This window comes from Balearica regulorum, chromosome 6 (assembly GCF_011004875.1).
Source record: "Balearica regulorum gibbericeps isolate bBalReg1 chromosome 6, bBalReg1.pri, whole genome shotgun sequence".
In the NCBI taxonomy this organism is placed as follows: domain Eukaryota; kingdom Metazoa; phylum Chordata; class Aves; order Gruiformes; family Gruidae; genus Balearica; species Balearica regulorum.
Window position 1 is genome coordinate 5,562,706 of NC_046189.1, and position 21,548 is coordinate 5,584,253.

Consider the following 21,548-nt stretch of genomic DNA (forward strand, 5'->3'; position numbering starts at 1 on the left):
CCAAATACAATAGCTGCAGTGGGTGAGGAACTGGACCTAACATGAAAGAAATACGTGGCTTGGACCTAGTCTTTGGCTCAAATCATATAGGAGGGTGATACTCTGGATTGCTAGTTAATCTGGACCTGGTGTCATGACCTAATCCAGCTCTAAACATTGGGATCATGTGCAAGCCCTGGTTTAGTAAATCTAGGAGTAAATGCCCTCAAAACACAAGAAAACCCACAGGGCTGAACTCACGCTGAATGCAAAGTCCTATCCTTGCAAACATTACATATGGTGTTTGCAGTTTTGCGTGCAGTACGTTAATATTCATGTATTTGTATGCTGCCAGCCTTGGGAGTAAGTAAATGTCCTCTAACTGCAATTTCAGCCTGGTCAAGGTAACTGACCTTTTTCATTAAGTGCTTCCAAATTTCCAATCTATCCATGAATGTGAAAAATCTGTGCTAATTACAGGCCTGTCAGGAGGCCAAAAGTGCAGAGGGGAGCTAAGGGGGTTTCTGAGCATTATTTAAAGGCACAGCATCAACATCAGTGGTATTTTTGACTTGCAGTAGCACAGTGTCCTGGTCTCTGTTATCCAGGTAGGATTATTTAAAAACAGAGCCAAAAATCTGGGAGGGCTTGAGGTATTGGGACCTGACATTGATGGCCAAGGTGAAGCTCCTCAGCCATGCTCAGCAGTGGAGGATTCACACTCTCTGCGGCTCCCTCTGATTTTTGTCCCAGTCTGTTCTGTGTGCTGAACATCTGGTACTCTCCTGTACGATATAATAACATCCCAAACTACATGTGCGCAACACTTACAAATAGTGCTTAAAACATAATGGCTTATTAATATAACACATACCAGCTGAGAAGTGATACGAGCTCTTTCCCTTTCATATCCTTTTAATAAAGCACAGTTTGAACCTCACTGCCCTTTTTTCTTTCCTTTTTTTTTTTAAGTTTCCTTGGCATTATGTGGAAAAACCCCATCAGTATGAAGTGGAATATAATGCAGTTTATTACCACTAACAAGGGAATGGCCCATAACTCTAAAGGGACAAAGCCTCAAGTGAGCTATGAAGGTCATTTTCTTGCATCCAGAAAGAAAAATGTAATACTGACTGTGTCATGCTTCCCATTTCAGAGACAATGTGGGCTGCTTTCAGTTTTATCGTAATAAATAGTAAAAATGAAGGTTTTTTTTTTCTTTTGGATGGAATTTCACAGAGTCAGTCCTCCCCACTTTGGAGGGAATGAAAGTGAATATCTGTCTGGATTTTCCAGTGTTATTTATACTTCTCTGGATTTGATGGTTGGTTTGTTCATGAATCTTTAAGAGACAAAAAACTCTGACTGCATAACCAGCCGCTGCTTCTCCCTGCTGGGAATACTCAAACATCTCAGTGGGTAAAGGCTCAAACAGCAAACTCACAGACTTGATCATTACCAGGGTTACCTCCAGAGCTCTCCAGTAATATATTGTTTCAGTTTTGGCAATCAGGCTGTCCTGTAATCCCCCATCCCTGCTTCATGCAGACATGAACCTGAGCGCAATGTTAAAAGATGGCAATGCTGCGCTGAAGTTAATGTGGCATCAACAGGTCACTGGAGGGACCAGAGTGTAGATCATATACTGGACAAATATAAAAGGCTGAAGAAGACAGTTTAAGCCTTTGGTCATGAATGAAAGTAAACATCAGTCTCCTTTTCTGGCTGTTACTATATCAGAGACAGGCCAGAGCCCTGCTGTAGCAAGCACTGGGAAAAAGTACTGATGCTGCTCTCTGAAAATGTAGCTTCTCTTTTTGTCCCTTGAACGAACACATTTGTACACTGCTGCAGCTATCAGGTCAGAGGGAACAGGGATGAGATACGTTTTTCCAGACCCCATTCCTTGGTTCACTTCTCTACAATCCCCAGCCAGCCTGGGGAAGGGGAGACAGGTTGTACCTTCCTCCTCCTCCTTTGCCTTGGAGTTTGTTATTTTGGCCTTCCTAAATGGCTCAGGTTTTGTGCTGTACAGCTGTAGGAATTTGCAACGTTTTCCTTGAGTTTCAAAAGGAATAGCTTCCTTCGGTGAGATGATGCAGAAAAGTAAAACCTAGTGTTTTCCTCTTAAATCACCATCTTCCCTTCCAGCTGCAAACGGTATCATACAAAACAGTATCAGAAAGTGCTGTGGCATTATCAGCAGCTACTTTCTGTTTTCAAAATGATTACAATGAAACATTGTTGATTAGGAAGCTCCTGGTCTCCTTATTTGAGGTAGGAAGAGACGGTCACGTAAAATCATCGATGGCTATGTTAGGCTTGAAAGAGAAAAGCACACAGCAAGCAACAAATGCTGAAATGCATGCCAGGTCCAAAAGGGAGAGCAAGGCTGACCGTGAGCGAGCAAGCAAGCAGTGAGCTCTGCCTGCATGCACAAGGGAGCCTGCAGGGAATCGGCACTGAACATACTGCGTATTCACAGCTAAGTAACTCTCCTAGGCTCTGATCTCGCTGCTAATGCACCAGGAAATAAGTACTCTTTTGAGGTACATAGCTGGTAAATTGTCTTAACCCCACTTAAGTCAACAGAGGAATGCTGATGCAGATGGGTAAAGGATTTGACCCTATCTGTTTGCTTTGGATATTACCCAAAAACCTGAACATCAATTTCTTATCACTAACTAGTTCATCATTAACTGACGAACACTTAGCAGCTTTGCCAAACATTGCAATTTGTCTTTCCTACTTGAAGTGTCAAAAGTCACCTCAGCGATGCATAAACAACAAAACCCAGGGAGTCCTCAAGACTGATATTTAATGATGCAAAGAAAATGTTGGATTTTGTGATACCCTGTCCTGAATTTTGATGTCATCCTTCAAGATAAGCTTGGGACATACTCCCATCCACCATTCCATTCAACAAGTAGTACAAGAATAACTTGGGTTTTATCACCAAGGGAGGGGAAAGAGATGAACCACACTGATCAGGCCAAGTGGATAAAGACATTTTGGAAGAACTAGTCCTTGTATCACAGTAATCACAGCCAGTGCTACAAGACACAGAGGTGAGTACGAGGGCTAACATCATCACCAGCTTCATCAGTGTAAACAGACCTGAAGAAGCTAGAACAGAAACTGCTGTGGATCAGCATTTTTGTGCCTTCCCAGAAGACCTGAACCAGTGAATCTGGGTTTAAGCTAATTCTTCTTGTGCGAGGGCTGGCAAGAGGCAAGCCACAGCTCCAGCTTCCGAATGATACCCCCAGCATGTCCCAGCTTGCCAGCCCAGAGCTGCACTACGGTGTTATTTGGCTGAGTGTATCTGAGGAGAATAACGTTGCCAGCGGTGCTAATTATCCGGAGGTTTGGACAAAAGCTAGTCCCACTGAAGGCAGCGGCAGTACTCCCACAGACACGCTGGGGCCAAGACTGAGCTCAAGAAATGCAAGCAGTAGCAAGCTCTGCCAAATCCAAAGCTTTGGCCATTCTTTCCCTCTTGCGTCACATCTCTCACCCATGCTGTCATGAGCCCAGGCTGGCCTGAAGATTGACAAGAGGAAATGCTAGAGAAACTGCTTTAGTTTTCTAAGTAACAAGCAACACTGTCATTGAGTGGAAAACAACGATTGTGTTTCTGGTGTATGTAGACCTTTCAAAAAACCACTACATCTTCCTAGGCACTCTCCAGGTTTCATTGCTCAGTGCCAATCCAGGCTGGGATAGTTTCAAGCAATTTAATACAGAAAAAAATGCATTTTTTTTTCCTATAAAATGTTGCTAATTATGGGTCCTAACCTGCCACCACTCTGAGACAGACACAGGAAATATTTCCAGTATGAAGTAACAACACTAACTTTATTGATCTGCCAAAGGTATATATTTCATATGTTTACTTTTGTATGCTGATATATATAGTCATTTTTTATACTTAATCTATACTCATATCTCTATCTGCCCACAGAAAAATTCCTTACCAAAATACTGATCCAGTACTGAAAAATCTGTTCTTTTTCTCTCAATTCTCCTTCTTCCATAGTAAAGAACTGAACTGATGGCCTTTGAGGTTAACGGGGACATTTCAGCCACAAATTTGAAGGGAAAAGGCAACAGTTATTATCCCTGCTTCACACACAGCTAGCCCTATGAATGCTCCCTGGCTGACTGGTTCATCCCCTTGGTGCTTTTTATTTTAATTCCTTTAAATTACTGCTAAGCAACCCTGCAAAATGTTTGATGTCAAGTTCCTCCCTTTCCTTCTAGGGAAGTCAGCAGGAGTTTCACTGGTACGATTCTCAAAGGAGAGCAGAATTGGGACTATCATGCTAAGCTCTGAAACTAGCGCTCCTCGGTTCATGACAGGTTGTTGGCATGTTTGCAAAAGAAGCCAAACAAATCCAGAGAGTATCTGTACTTCCATTTCTGCACACCTATCCTGTTTGCAGAGTAAAGAGCAATTAAGCTTTGTCATCACCCTTTTCAACTGACCTCCCTCTGACTTCCACAGATTAAACATGAGCTGCATATATTGGAGGAGTGGGGAATCCATCTCCCCTTACTGGTCCTGCCTTGGCCCAGCTCCCGGCACCAACCCACTGCGGGGGTGCGATGCTGGCTCTGGGCCGGCTGCCACAGGGCACCAGAGCAGGACCAGCACCCTGGGATCCTGCACCAGTATCCAAAGGTGTGGGGACACAGCAACTTCAGGTCTGCGTGGCACAGGACAAGGTGACCATGCAGAGCAAACCATTGCACAGGCTCTCGGGCTTGGCCTTCAGTAATAGTGCACTTCCCTTTGTATAAGATCCACACAGCCATCTAATATCCATTTTATTCACAACTGCCAATTCTTTTCATCACATGTCTTAGGAAATTTTGCAGCCATGTGGGATTCTGTGCCCAAATATAGACTTTACTGTGCTATCAAGGGAAATGTCTCATATCCAAACAGAGAAAGAGAACTAGCATTTAACATCAAGGAAAGCAAACACCAAAACATTCAGAAAATCCCCACCATGCAGGTGCAGACAGCATGCAAGTGTGGATGGGAGCAGGTGCAGTGGGAGGAGATGGGAAGAGAGGAGCAAGGAGATGGAAAGGCAGCGTCTGAAGGACGTTCACCACTGGGACTGTACCACACGTACCACCCCTGACAAAGCAGGACTCAAACACTGAGCACCGCAATCTTCTCTGCTTGCCACCGCACCCCTCCGCTCTCCTTGACCAACTCCAGAAGGCAGCGTGGGGGCTCTGGGCAGCTTTCCTGCCCTACTTGCAATATCTGGAAGGTTATATTTGGCAGTTGATTTTTTTTCTTTTTCCTTTGTTTTTCTTTTTTCTCCCTAGGTGTTAAGAAATCATCTGTGAGACACAGAGCAGCTATTACTTGAATATGTAACAGCACCCCATTTGGCATTAGCTATCCGAGAGTGTTGCCCCAATGCTGTAAATCCAGCTTTATTTACTTACACATGGCATTTCCCTAACTATTACCATTCTGAACCACCCAAATCTGTCAATCTAATGGAGATATATGGACAGTAAAAACATGCACTGGGAAACTACTGGCAGGTTGTACAAAATGATCAGATTTAATCAGCTGATAAATTATTCACTCCAATTGAGAGTCAAACATACTATTTGAGCCTATTTATGGATGTCCGATTAGTGCAAGTAATTTTCCATCGCTTTATTATGTTTGCTAATACATTATGAAAACCATGTTGTGATAATGGTCTTACTTAAGTCATTTTGTTGCATGAGCGTATACCAGAAAGCTCATTCCGCCCAAGGCCAGGGACACGTTCCAGTGGGCATCAGTTAGTTACACACCACTACGCTATTTCCAAGGCTCCTGCAAAGAGCAAAGTTGCCAACAGAGTGGGAATTTCATTTAAGGAAAGCCATTACACTGCCAGGCTCTCTAAGTGGCCCTGCACTATTTTCAGACACAACTGCCATTGCGATGAAGTGCAGGAAGAGGGCTGGGCTGGCTACTCCCCAGACCTTGAGGGATGTCTCCGGTGGCTGGATGGGGAACGCAGCAGTAACTTACATCACACTGTTAAGTATTTGTGCAACAGCACAAGGACGTAAGATGTAGTACCAGCACCTAATGCAGCAGCTTGCCAAATCAAGGCCTTGAGGCTACAGGTAGACCTCAGGGCCAAAGGAGAGCATTATAGACTGTCATGTCCAACCTCCCATGTGAGAGTGGCCTGAGCAGGTCATCCCATTAGCCTGTACTGAGGCAATCTTTAAACAATTGCATGCAGGTATAAATAGTAGCAGCTACAGTCAGCACGACAAAGAAAATCCTTGACTCCATCACTTCACCCTCTACACTCCAGGCCCACCATTTTTCCAAAAGCAAGGCTTGCACCCCCGCATGCCCTGAATACTTTTTTTTTTTTCTGGGTCTGGTGTGGGTTCAAAGGAGTGTAGCAACACGTGTCACGTCTGCAGAGTCCCAAGTCCTCTGCCCCGGGCAGCGATGCATTTTTGGAAAGGACCAGGCAGGAAAGAAGCCAGAATCAAAAAAGAGCTCAATGGGACAGGCATGCTGGCCAGGTCTGCTGCCAAGCCCATCCCAGTGCATGATTTTGGAGAACAGTATTGAGTGGGGTGCTCTCAAAGTAATCTCAGCAACCCATGTCCAAAGGCCAACTGCAGCAGAGTCTCCTGCCACCAGCCTAACTCCTCCCTGCCTTCCCAGCCTCTTCCTGACAGCACAGAACCCCTGGCTCCAATCCCTGCATACCACTACCCTTTTATTTTATACAACGTGTCGGTCTCCCTTTTCTGCAGCCCATGGAAAACACTGGCTACTTCCCTGTGGCAGGGCAGGGTGGAGCTCCGCTAAACAAGCAATGCAGCATTTACCCATTTCTTATTTCTCTGCCAGGAAAGTCAAGCAGGTGAATCCGCCCAAGTTTAACCTTGCATTGGCACTGCAGTACCAATAAGCCCATGCAAGACTGGGCTGATAGTCAAGCAGGGAAAGGCAGTGAGGTCCTCATCCCAGGGCCAGCTGGAAGCACCGTTATTACAGGGACTTCAACACTCCCAAATTACTAGTCAGCTATTCTAACTAAGCAGTTGAAATAGCAGGTTTTGGCATTAGTTCATTTTTAGCGGTTTTCCCCTTCTCTCTGTATTCTTTGGCTTTTGCAAGGGTGCTAAAACAGACAGATCCAGCTGTGCCACGAATGGGGCCGGGGCTGCACAGCTGCCCTGTCACCCACGGGGCAGACGTTGCTGGCATATAGTGACTGCTATAGTGCTGTGCTTGGGTTTTAGTGCTTGTTGAAAGGTGCCAGACTGACAGACACACCTTTTGGACCCTCAGGGAAACCTGCGTTCCCACATCCCCTTCATCTACCAGGAACCAACCTGCAAAAGGTGAGAGAGGTAGCTCAGCTACTGTGCGAGAAAGGCAGGGAAAAGCACGTGTACAGCCCTACGGCTAATGGACGGGGAGCTTCACACCCACCGGCACATTGCCTTCAGCAAGCACTTCCAGCCGTGAAAAGCTCGGGGTCCCCAGAAACGTGATCTCCCAGCTGCCACACTGCCCTCTCAGCCACAGGTCAGGTCCAAGTCCCTCTCTCAACATCATGCAAATGCCATTAAAGGAAGAAGGAGGCGGTGGGAGTGAGGAGGCAGGGGGGAACCTTTTGTTAAAACTGCGGAAATTTTCAGTAAAATGAAAATAAATTGCTCTAAGTAAACCATTTGTCACAGTCTGATTACTCTGCTGCCACTCTGGGAACACCAATTTGTCATGCTAGATCAGGATAACAGCAGGCTGACTATACAAAATGGCACGCTGCCTTCTGGCTTTTTTGCTCGCAACTGGTGAGGACAGTGGGGATCTCCCACAGCTCCCTCCCAGCACCCCATCCCTCCTGACTGGCACAGGCACACACTCGGGTCCCTATAGCCAGCATCGCACTGCCAATGGCCCCCTAATTCCCAGCAAGTATCTCCCTTTCCTGGTATTGCAACTCCACCTGAGACCTGTTGAATACGCTGCTTTTACCTATTAATCCCAGCATGTCTACCCAGACTACAAGGTGTTCTCGGCGAGGATTACTTCTTGCCTTAGTGGTCGTCATAATACTGCCCTGAACTGAATTTTGACACCTAAGTGTCCTGGCAATATACCTATTGATCATCATTTCTCTTACTTTAAAAGCCCATGTCTCCTGTTTGCTACGCCTTCAGGAAGGCTGCAGCTGAGCTTGCAGAGCTTGCTAGCCCAGTCCTGTTCCATGTTTCCCTATCCTTGGTGATACTTGAAGAGTTTCAACAGTTTGTAGGTGGAGCAATTAAATTAAAACAAATACACAGAGAGAAAACAGAAAGAGATTCAGAATTAAAAAGGTGCTTACAGAAGGAGGGTTAATGCAAGGGAGCAAGAAGCAAAGATTAGCCAAAATGCATAAAGTATGGGAAAATAGCAGAAAGATCCGAAGTCCAAGAATTAATTCCCTTAACTTCACTGTCCTTAGCTAATAAACAATTATTGGAGTCTTCTCTGCTTGTGTCTCTCTGGAATTATGCAGCAGTTTCTAATGCTGAAACAAAACAATTAACTCCAAATAAAAATATCTTTCAGTCAAAAAAAAAAATCCCACAAAAAACCCCTCCTCAAAAATGCCATTTTGGTAAAATGCTCCATTCAGTCCAACACAAAATCCTTCATCTAATTTTCAGATTATTGATTCTTTTTCTAAACCTCTTCTCCTTTTAAATTGGTAGGTCAATATTTAAATAAAGAAACGCCTTTCTGAAAGGAAAGCAAAACAATGCACAAGTTTTGTTTGCAAACCACAGGAATGAACTAGCTGAGATTTTCCTATTTCTTTAACATTAATAAATGAAAAGGGGAAAAGAGGAAAATCAGAAGGATTTTAAATTTCAGAACTTTCCCCTCTTGGGTCTGTTAGGGCTTGCAGGGTCCCCACTGAACCAGTAAATGATGCCAGTTCTCTCTCTCCATTTTCTGATATATTCACTATTTGTCAAGAGTTTTTCCCACTGCTACTCCGGGCAGTCTGTGACTGGCAGCAGGCAGGACTGCCTGGACCTGCAACGTCCAGCAGCACCCTTCTCACCCACAGCTGATGCACAGTTCTAGCCCAATTCCTTCTTTAAAAGCTACGAGAAAGAGGTGAGGAGGGATGCTATAAGCACATCACCTCTGCAGAACAACAGAAAGAAAATCTTCCTTTCAAAGCATTAGAGTTCTCAGTGAAAGAACTATGGTGTGGAAAAAAAAAAAAAAAAAAAGTATTTTTAAGGGCATAGGAATATTTCATTCGAAGAAAAGGCACAATGTTCCCAAAATTATATAAATGCCTCCTTGTTCTCACTCACAGCTCCCAGAGCCCCCAGGAACGGCACTGAGATTGTAACCACAGCAATCTGTTCTGCCACACAGGTCCCCATGACACTGAGCCGTCAGGTAGCGTGAGATGAAGCATTTAATGGAAACTTGCTCAATGTGGAGACTGGTGGCACTGCTTACAGCAGAAAATGCCACTGCTGGCCACTCTAAGCATTTTTTCCCTCTGCTTTTAAAAACTGTAATGTACCTTCAATATTAATTTTTGTCTTAACTGAAGGGAAAGGCCTTTAAAAATAGCCTTTCTCTGGGAAAAAATGAGAGCTGTCACCACAACTAGCAACCTTTCGCACAAAGAAAAGCTCCCTATGCCAAGCGCAGTGTTGTTATTGATGCTTGTATGGCATTGCATCCCACCTTGATACTCTCAATCTGTATGGGAACAGGTTGACTAGTAACAAAGGATGAAGCAGTGACTGAAGCTTCTGAAGAAGTAAGCCAGGTGCTGTGCTGGTTGCTGTTACCCATCCTAGTGAAGGTAAAGCCACATTGTGCACACCAAGATCATACCTCAGACACAAACAGAACTGGAGTTTTTAATCTTTGTTTTCCTCTCGTTCTTTGGCATGGTTGACCAGAACAAGGGCATCTCAGATTGAGTGTCTTAAGATACCCAAACTCTTCACAGGGCTGCCATGTGGATGCTGTACAGAGCTGAGGAGTTGTAGAGGGAGATAAGGCTGTTGGGGCAACCATGACTAGGGCTTACTGCAGAGCTGTGGTGCAGAGCAGCACACTGCAGCGTGTGGCATCTCCCCAGCCCCAGGCTTAGATGGCATAAAAGCTAACTGAAGAAACAGGCACACAAAGCAAGAGACCCCAGAGGTGTACCCGAAATGTTCAGCTAGACTCTGCCAAGGAGTAAATATGTTCCAGCCCAATAGGACCAGGAACGTTACTCTGAGTATTATGCACAAGGTGGGAAGTCTGAGGCTGAATTCCCTCAGAGACCTGGTGATGTTCTGGGGCTTTAATGTCACACACACACCCCACACACACCCTCACACCCCCACCTCCCCCTGCTAATTAGACATGCAACAGGGCTCTGCTGTAGCAAGATTATAGGTGATAATCTTGTATGAGATGTGATTCCTGCTGCAACATTTTGGATTCAAGGCAGGCAATATGGACATAGTACATTTATCTAAGGGTTTCCAGGGGCTGTAAACATCAGCATTATCATTAGTAAGGATGGCAGTGAGATTTAAATTTTTAACTTGTCCGAGGAGAAACCTGACAGCAGCTCTACGGTGTAAGCTGTCCTCTGCACCAAGCACGTGGGAGGGTGGGAAGGGGAACAGGCAGAACTCAGCCCGTTTTGCTGCTTCAGAAGGACACTGAGACACGAATCAGTATTTACGTATCTGACACCTCCCATATTTTAAAAGCATGATCCAGTCCACAGTGATTTATCCAGAGGTAAACACAACATCCTAAACAATAGTCTATGAAAAACTTCAGCTACTCTCGAAAGTTGAACTTAGTCGTAGCTGTGGGTTTGTTTTGTTGCTAAGTAGTATGGCCATCAGCACTGTGCAGAACAAAATACTGATGGAGCAGCATATACAGATTGGGACTTCTCTTCCTACCAACTGAATACAGTGCCACAGGGCTATGCCACACCACTCACTCATGATGTAAAAAACTATTATCACCACCCTTTGACATTGCCAGAAATATGTCCGTTTGCATGTCACCTCACCTCATCGTATTCCACAAGGGCTTCTCAGCTTGCAGATAAACACGGGCAGAGTGGGGCTGCACAGTCCTTTAGGCTGCTCTTGTTCACTGAGGATTTCTTTCACAGCCCCTTGAGCATTAAGCCAGGGCAAGGCTAAGCAAGTAACCAATCCCTCCCTGGTTTCACAGATGAGCAAAAACACTTTCTCCTCCACACTAGGATTGAAGAGCGGCTGGTTTGTATCGTAGGAGCTGTTTTCCCCCCATGCTGACAGCAGGGATGAAGGTGAACTTGAAAAGCTGGGGAACAACCTTTTGTGCTACATTATTTGTTTTATATGGTGGAGATTCCCTCCTTGTATATTTGAAAAAGATTTAGCAGAAAGGGCCAGATCTGTAGGTATGAGTTCCAGATAACTATTGTATAGCAGTAATAATAATGAAGTATTGCATTACTTACTATGGCAATTGTATAAATTAAACGCATGGTGTTTCAGTTCATGGGCAAACAACTTCTGGGACCACTTCTAAGGAACCTGTAAGAAGTAAGAAAGGAAAGGAAGGGCATATATGCCTTAGAGCAGTCAACGCACTTGCCATTTCCAAATGGGTCCACATTGCATATTAGATACAAATTTCAGGGCTCAACAAGAAGCAAACCCCTACTGATTTAAGCATTGATATTACTGACTAAGTTAGTAATACCTACAAGGAGATAATAATTTCCTAAATCTTAACAGCTTGCTTAAGCCACTTCTTTAAAGCATTATGTAGCCACTTCTCAGTCACAGGGATGAACGTGAGTGGTTTCTGCAGCTGAGAGAAAAGGTTTTATGGGAAGGAAGCTAGCTAATTATCAATAGACCTTTAAGTCCTAAGAAAACAACAAGACATGGTTTCCTCGTCCGGTCTCTGGGTCAGTTCCAGAAGACCACACATTCAAACCAACACAAGTGAAATGCTGGCAAAACCAAGAGAGTAAATCACAGCAGTGGAAGATCAAACTACAAAGGGGATTTCTTTTCCTCTGCAGAGACCATTGACTATATCATGTTAGTCACCAGCCTGTCATCAATTCACCTTCATCATACTAGTCACAAGCATCTGTCAACAGTGGAGCACAGCTCTTGCAGGGAACACACTGCAAGGCAATGGAGAGAGAAGTGCTCATAATTCAAAAGGCAGGTTCAGCGTGTGCTTCTCTAGTTCAAAGAGCATAGAGACTTTCCTTTTTACTGTGGTCCTGCAAATTCCAATTGATCTGAAACCAACTTGCATTTTCTAAACGTTGCTGCTGAGCTTGAACTTCAGTGAAAAATCCATTTGCTAGAAATGAAAGTTGCCAATTAAAATCAGACTGTTTATGTTGCTTTGGGGAGCTGAGGGGGAGAGAGAGAGAGAAAGGAAAAGCCAAATAATTCATTAAGTGATCTATATTGTGCCAGTACAGTTGGCAATTATAATTATCCTAATAAGACTTTCCAGCTTATATAAGCCCTTCCATTCAGGGATCTCAAAACACTTTGCAACCATTAATGATGTTAGCTTCATAACATTCCTGACCTCGTTTACAGGGTAGGGAATTGAGGAAAAGAGAGAAAACAACACCATTATCTGTAACAGATAGCTTTCATTTTGTAACTGCCTGTAAATTTTATACCTGAAACTAAATCACACTTAAAAATCAGGGTCAGTTCTGTGCTCTTGAGCCAGTAGTAGTCCTTGACTCACAGTGCAAGTGCAAAAAAAAAAACGCCAAAAAGGCTAGTGAGAATTATGTGAGCAGGGAAGGCCTATCTGCAAACCTGCAGCAAAGAGCCTTGGGTCACCGAAATTTGTCAGCCTGGAAATGTGGCAGACTCAAGCAGAGAGCTTCTGCCTCACACAAAACCATCCCTCCCCCTACCTCAAATAGTACTCACATGTGGGATCAGCATTATCAGTGTTCACTTCTCCAAATCCACAGCTCTTAGTTTTGGCTCCTTCTCTGAAAGGAAAAATGAAATAGAAGCAACATGAAATCCTGGGTAAAGAAAAAACAAACTGCAACAAATAGTTGAACACATTGCCTGTATGCACCTAGGAGAAAGCAGGACTTGAGTAGCAGCCACCACGGATTTCTCAAGAACAAATTGTGTCAAATCAGTATCATTTCTTCCTGTGAAAGGGTGATAGGTTTTGTAGGTAGAACAGCAGCAGATGTTGTATAGCCTGTTTTTAGATATTGTTTTTTATAGCAGTCTCATAGCAGAATTTAGGAAGCATGGGGATTTCACATTGCAGGGAGAATGCAAAAGTGGTTGGAAAGCAGTACTTGGAAAGCAGTTACGAGTGTTTCAGGATCAAAATAGTGGCACGGACCTGTGTGTTCCATGGGGACCTGCCCTGGGTCTAGGACTGTTCAATACTCCCACTAATGAGCTGGATGATGAAACAGAGAGCATGCTTATTAAGTCTGCAGATGATACCAATTGAGGAAGAGCAACACATCATTTGGAGAACAAACCTGGAAGTGCAAATGATTTAACAAATGAGAGCACTAGACCCAACCACCAGAATGCTCTTTAACAGGACTGAGGGTTCATTTTGCCTATGAGGTAAGTGAAACAATCCTCCTGCTCTCTTCAGCAGGGAGAAGGCCTTGGTGAAGCACCGCATTTGGGCTCTGCATTGCTAGAAAATCAGATGCCATCTGGGAAGAGTTCAGACTGGAGCACTGAACAGGATCAGAGGTCCAGAAAACAAAATTTTTGTGGAAAGGATAACAGTTGAATAGTTCACCTTAAAAGGGGAAAATGGAGACAGGACTCAATAACAGTCTTCCGCTAGAGTAAAAATTCTGTTTTCTACTTCCATGATAGATGGGATACGACTTTTCAGAGGAGGATTCAGAATGGACAAGAGAGGCTCTTGCATTGGACTAACATGGTAACTATTAACAACTCATTCCCCGCTGGACTCCCTGGGGAGAGTAGAAGTTTCTCTCCAGGGACTATACAAGGCACCTAGTGAGATTAGCCTATTTAAGCTAAAGTTGGCCTTTAGAAATAATTCACCTGTGTTATAGCTGTAAGTCCATTTGTGCCTGCTGTAGGGTTGGTGTTGGAGGAAAAAGGTCAGCAGGCTTGTGAAGTAGGTTGGGACCAGAGAAGGTTCAAAAAGAAGGGAGAATTGCAGCTTCCATATGGGAGTTGAAAGGAAAATCCAGGCAATAAAGAGCAGGGGGATGGAGTCAGTTGTTTTATGCCAGAAATCCAAAATCCTTAATAATGTGCCATATTTGCTAACTGTTGTTGCAGTTAAGACCAACTGCCAGGCATGTCACAGGAAGCCGGGCATCTGTTGAGAGCACAGGGACACAAAGATGACAGGAACAGCAAAATGAGTTGCCCAGTCAGTTTGGAAAGCCCCAGGATCAGAGCTGCTACTATCCAGCACTGCAAACTGCTGCACTCGTTTCTGCTCTGGTGCAGAAGAAACTGAGGCAGGGCACAGCTTAGATCTTCCATCGCCATTAATCTGAGGTCTCTAAAGAGTCAACAAAAATGTGTTTACACTGGCAGCCCAAACATTAGAGTTTAACAGAATATGGACACTACTTTTAAGGCAGGGAGGAGCTTGTTGGGGTTTCCAAAACTTTTCTTCTGCAAAAAGAAAAGAATTTTATCATCACAGACCACTCATGAATCTGCTAGAGAGAACACCCATCCCACAAATTCTCCTTTGTGTGGCTCTTCTCCACCCAGCAATATTCTTCTAAAAACGAAATTAAATTTCTTGCTCCTATCATTGAAATTCCCTTCACAACCAGATAGCCAAATAATGTTAATACTAATTTTAATTCTGAAAAGCATACAAAAAAGGGGGAATTTTCTCATTATTAATGGAAGAAAAAACCTATTTAGTATATCTAAATGAAAAGTGTAAGATCTATAACCCGTACAATAGCAATCATGAAAAAGCTACAAGATGGAATTATTCTCTCAGGGCTTTTATCAAGGTAGTTATCATAACTTAAATGTGAAATCCACCCAGAAATCACTCAGAGAATTCAATATTCACATACTTCCCTACTGTAAATAATCCCCCATGCAACAGTAAAAGTTCTCTGTTTATAACTCCATAATTCAGGTTGTGTCAGCAATTAGCACTTGAAGTTATAGCACTGCGCTACATTTTTTAAGAGTTAGAGGAAGCCAGACTGCTGCCTGATTTGCCAGTGAGGCTGGAATAGAGGACAGCACAGAAAGTGAGCAGTAGTGCTTGTCTCCTGGACTGACAGACACCCGGGAAAGGGGATGTGGACCACTTATACTCACACTTAGAGCTTCAGCTGCAAGATATTCCTACTGACCTCAGATGAATAAAGGCATGAAGCTGCTTCCCACGCTGGTGTACACTTCAGGAGAATTAAAATGAAGACCTCCCCATGCAAGTTTAAAAGCAGCAAAGTCTGCCTCACAGTAACACCTCTGACAGAGGGAGATCTTTAGCATCAGGCATTTTATTCTTTCTGTTTCAAACGTTCTCCTAATTACATATTACAATGTGTTTTTCATTGTGGAGAAGCTGTTTTAATTACTCATAACACTCACTGGGGAGAATTACTGCTGTGCAGAGAGCAGATCGGCATTCTCCTGCCCATGACAGGAGAAGAATAGCGTGCCATGTTGCTAAAATACATTGTGGTATTTATCAGCTGGTCTTCTACAAATAAGAGATGGCCCATATAAGGTCCAGTGAACTCCAGAGTGCAAAATAACCCCCTTCCTCTGTTTAGTTCTTGCAACACTGGCTTATGCTCATGGTAAATCAGTATCTTCAGGAGGCAGCACGTGGCATAAGAGTGGACAGGAACAAATCTTCATTCATTCCTTGCCCGTCTCTGCCTCTTACTCTTAGCAATTTTGCTCTCCTCCCAGACTCTGGGTCTGTGCAGGGAACATGCTGGGGAATAAGGTGAGCAATTTTATATGATGTAAAATTTGTCTGACCCCTCCATGTCCAGCACTAAGCTATATTTCCTAAGAGATGAATTCTGAAGGTGATGTATTTTTGTGTACCCAAATTTTAATCTATCTGGCCATTTTAAAATCATAGAAGTGGAGAAAAAGCAATTTTGAAATGGTACTTTGGAAATCATATGAAAGGTAAGCCTCCACAAAGACAAGCTCAAGCCTTCTCTTAATGGAACCAGAGGTAAAACTCAGTAAATAAGAATATCTTAACAGGAACAGACATGAGCATTAACTCCAAAGGTGGTACCATATACAGGGACCATCCTTCAAAGTTTGTCAATTGTATTAGCAGACAATACAACACGAGTGTAGGAGAGATGTGCTGATACCCTTGGACAGGTTTGCGGGGTGCAGGCAATGCAGAACACCAGTAAGATTCAGCTTTGCTCTATGGGACAGACTGAAGCTGTTCCAATCGTTTGATGTCATAAATTTACCAAAGAGACCAGAAGAGTGGAAAATGGAAGAGTGTGTTGGGCAGATAACTCACATCTATTATTTAATCCTAAAAAGTTCAGAAGTGTGACACCAGAAGTCCACATTAAATAAATGTGCTTCTTTCCATATTCATTAACACAATTACTATTTTCATCACACTAATGATATGAATTCATAACTACTGCACAGTGTCTGTATATATTCTCATGGAGAGATTTTATGCATTGTTATTTGTAACCAAATTACCAATAAGAGGCAAACGAAATCCCAAAACTTGTTATGATAACCCTGTTTGGAGTAGACCCTGATATCCTTTAAAGATATTCTCAGATGTAGTGAGTCTAAATTCCATCTCCAACCATCTTTGTAGTTGTCATTAATTAGACACTTCTGCAGGACTGGAGGTGGCCAAAGCCAACAGGAACAAGGGTTCAGGTGGAAGCTAGCCAGGTAAATATGGGCTGCAAGACTACTTTAAAGCTGTTTAGCCTATTGTCTTGGCAAACATAAACTTTGGTAAGAAAGCCACAACTGAAACCTAAAAGTGAAAGCAAAGCTTGCCAGTCTCTAACCAAACACCCAGGGAGAACATTTCAGTCACCAGCAATTCCTTAACCCAGCACGCAAAGACATAAAAAGATCCAATGGTCAGGGGATAAGGCTACATGAATTCAGGCCACATGAAGCATTATTTTCTTTTAACAGTGAGGAGTAATTAACAACTGAAACAAGTGGCCTAGGGACTTAATATAAGCACCTGATGTCTTTAAAACTAGGCAGGACATCTGCCTTTGAAAAGCTCTGTGGTAGCTCAAAAAAGGCTAACAGCTTAACACAGGAATAAGCACAGGACAAAATACTATGGCCTGTTTTATTCACGAGGTCAGTCTAAAACCACGGGGCACCATTGTTATGAGCTGTAATGTATGAGACTCCATGAAGTCCTTTGGTTCTCCTGCAACGGGTCCTCCTCTAGCAACATTTTGTGTGTTGATTATTTATTTAAAAAGGTCTCAGATTTTCTGAAGAAACCCAAACCATCCCCATGGCATATTCACAGCTGATTTTACAAACCACAAGGCCAGATCCTTAGCTAGAATAAATCAGTGCAGTTCCACTGAAGTAAGTGGAAGTTTGATAAGTTGTCATAAGATGAAAAATCTGAGTCCCTTATCACAGGCACCTATATATTTCCCGGTTTTCCCACATTACTCATCTAAATCTCCCCTTGATTTCCATCTAAGCCAAATGGCTGTGAACAGTCGTCTCCGCATCTTCAGCACTGTGTTCTGGACCTTCTCTAGTATTTCCTCAATATTTCTGTTTATGTAAATTTTGTCATGTATACACCTTGTTTTCAGCATGTTTTGTCAGTGCTTAAAGAGAATAATCAAGCCTAGAGCTAATCAGCAAATAAATAGATTTAGTGAGGGTATAGCAACAGGATAAACAGGATTAGCACTTCAGGAGGACAGAATGAATACAGATGGGCACTCAATGGGCAGGTTTTGCTATCAAGCCAAGAGTGCCATGTTAAGCAGGGACAAGGGAGTTCTTAATGCTTTTGTTTCTAACCAGAGATCTGCAGGAAAACACAACACTGCATAGTGGAAACTGAATGTTTATAAATATTTATACAAGTGAATTCAACAGGAATGATGATAATATTGTTTTAAGATTTTATTCTCCTTTGCTTAAAGGGCTGTAACCATAGGTTAAAGCACACACAATTGTAATGCGTGCAATGTGCAATGCATACACTGCACGAAATCATGCGATCATGGAATAATCCAAGTGGGAAGTGGGAAGGGGCCTCTGGAGATCTCTAGTCCATCCCTTGCTCAGAGCAGGGCTAACTTCAAACATGGATCCAATTGCTCAGCACCTTTTCCATTCAAATTATCAAAACCTACAACAATGGAAACTGCTCCAAACTGGGACAACCAGGACCAACATGCAGGACTACCTGCTCCCTTGCTTAACCACTCCTGCTGTTAATAGTTTTTTCTTCTACCCAACAAGAATTGCTCTTGTTGCAACCTGTGCCTGCTGCCTCTTGTCCTGTCACTGTGCACTCCTGGGAAGGGTTTAACACTTCCATCTCTATAACAATCCCCCTTTGGTAGTGACAGTCTGCAGTTAGCTGCCCCCATACCCAAAGCCTTCTCTCCTCCAGGCTGAATAAGCCTGTCCCCCTGGCTTGTGTGCTCCAGCCTCCAAACACCTTCATGGCTCTCCACTGGACTTGCTCCAGCTTGCCAGAATCTCTCAGCAAATCTAATGCAGCCTCCAAATCAGACATGTTCTAATATGGACCAATCCCTGATGGTACTTGCAAAGGAGGGCTGAAATGAAAAGTGTCAAACACCCAACTACTGTCTTGAAATCCTCATGATCTTTCATCGCCAGTGGTCAAAACCAAAACTCACCAGTCCAACCCAACAAAAGCTGAGAAATTAAAATAATTTCTGCTAGTCCTAATTAATTGCCATCTACATTTTCAAGCTTTATGGCCCATCTTTCTACCTGCCTAGGAGAGGAAATAGCTTTTGCCACATGCTGAAGAATTGAACATGCAGAATTTATGGGCTCAAGGGATAAAATGTATGACAATTCAAAATGCTTTTGAGAGTTTTCTAGTATCTCCCCCACACTGAAACCAGAGGGTTTTCAGCCTGACAGTGCCCAAGCTATAGCAGAAAGACGTAGCCATGCTCTTTGAGAAGTGTGTCCCAAAGCCGTATGTTGACTTCTGCAACTGCCACTCTCAAAATCAATACAGAGCTTGCCACTTCCATGTGGAAATGTGTAGGTTGAGATAGGCTCGATAATAGAAAGTAATAAATCCTTCCTGGTGCTAGAAAAGGGCTTGAGCAAAAGTGAATTCGGTTCAAAGGAGTGAATTGTTAACTATTCCCCTAAAAAGAGGATTCATTTTGCCACAGGGCAGGAGCAGGGTTGTTCACCCAAAGGATCCAATAGGATCTTTCTGTTACGTGCCAGACATCTGGACCAGTTCAGAGATATTTTGTCATTCCACAGCACCAGCACAGGGAACAGGGACTCTCTAGTGCCACATCTTCACCAAGTGCCAGAGAGGAGACTCCCTTGGCAAACATGCTCTCCCCTTTAATTTCACAGCTGTTCCAGGGATGTGAAAAACTGCTGTATGGGACAAAAATCTAAGGCAGTGAAGGACTCTTTGAACTAATGAAAAAAGACAGAACAACAATCTGGAGTTTGAAACAGCAATTTCAAATTGCAAATAGACACATCTTTAGAAGTTATGTATTTACCGTAAGATACAAATTACGGAAGCACTGGTCTTTCTCTTTTTAATGTTTTCCAATTAATAACCATCATCTTGCAAAACACACAGTAGCACAACAACGAGCACATTACAGAGCCACAGCCTTCCTATAGCCTGACTGGTTTTTAATTACAGAGAAAGGATTCACTCTACTTCTACCCAGATGTTCTCAAAGTTGATAACCTCACTGGCAGTGGGACAAGAAGTAGGAGGAATATTCTTACATCTGCAGATTTCCATGCAGAAACCAAAACAACTAGAAGAAATGTTACAAAATGAGTGCATTTCTTCACACTTCACAGGAAAGAGAGGGAAGGAGAAAGCGAGAAAATAAGCACTTCTGGTGCACTAAGTGATCATTTATCTTTGTTCCCTTAGTAGCCTTTGTGAATGCAATTGCTCTACTGAACTTGGCACGTTGCCTGTAACATTTGAGGACTTTGCTGCCTTAGCAAAGTGTCTCTCCTGAATTCATTCCATTCACAGGTTGCTGCCGAACAAAGGAGACTGTCCTTTTTCATTTTTGTCATCTAAGGAAGCTCACAGGATAATAGGTGCAGAGCCCCTAGCCCTTGAGGAAAGCTTTTGTAAAGAACTTCTACCCTCCACTTTGGAAATACCATAGTTGCAATACATTTTGATACTGCCATAAATGTATTTGCATCTGTTTTTTAAATAAATTTAAAAAATATTGTTTGGGTTATTGTCTTTGCTTGATGTCCTCATCAAACCTGAAATCTTAATGCATGGACTGGTGCTGACATCACCAGGTCAAGGCATGGCTGACAGCATTACTGGAGTCCAAGGCTCTCATCATGCTAAGGAGAAAAAAATCCCAGACCTGCTTTCTCTTCTCCACTACATATGTAACTGAAGGCACAGTATTCAGAGACAATACACTCGATTCTGCGTGCTCGATCTCCCTCTGCTTCCCCTGTGCTGCTGGCTGCCACAAGTAACTGGACATACTTCTTAGCGCTATTATTCTTTTAAAGCTCAATTCATCTATTTCACAAGAACCATGTGGAGAAAGGCTTCAACTCTGCCTCCCTTTCCTGCATGGCAAAAAGGGCTTGACCATGTTTCGCCTTGGAGAAACCCTGTTCCCTGCATGGCCACTCCTGAGGACAGAGCAGCTCCTCTGCACTGATGACAAAACAGCTTTCCCTCCCGTCATCTTGCTCTACATTGACTTTTTTTTTTATTTTCCCAGCTGTTCTCCGGGACACGGCTTCCCATCAGAGGGAAACAGTACTGAGAGAAGATGGCTGGTTTATTGTTCAAAGAGCTCTGCAAACACAGCCCTAATTCTCAGCTGGCATGAACTGTTGTGATTGAAGTCAAGAGAGCTGCCGTTATTTACATCAGCTAGGCTCTAGGCCACCGATATCTGAATTCTTCCCTATCATCCAAGCTGCCTAGACCCAGAGAGAAGAAAAATATTATTATTCTCTATATGCATCAAAATTATTTATTTTCCCAGCGCATTCTCCTCTCTGCCCTGGGATGTAGCTGAGTATTTAAACCTCACTGAAAGCAGCAGAGGAGGCCTGGACTCAGTTGCTGGCTTTCTGGGACATGCCACTTTCCCTCTCCGCAGACTGGATTCTCCCCTCATGAAATGGGGATGCTCCTGGCACCATGAGACACACTGAAGCTTCTCGCCGAAAAGGCTGAAGAAACCCTGGGCTTCACTACTACTGCTGTTCCTACT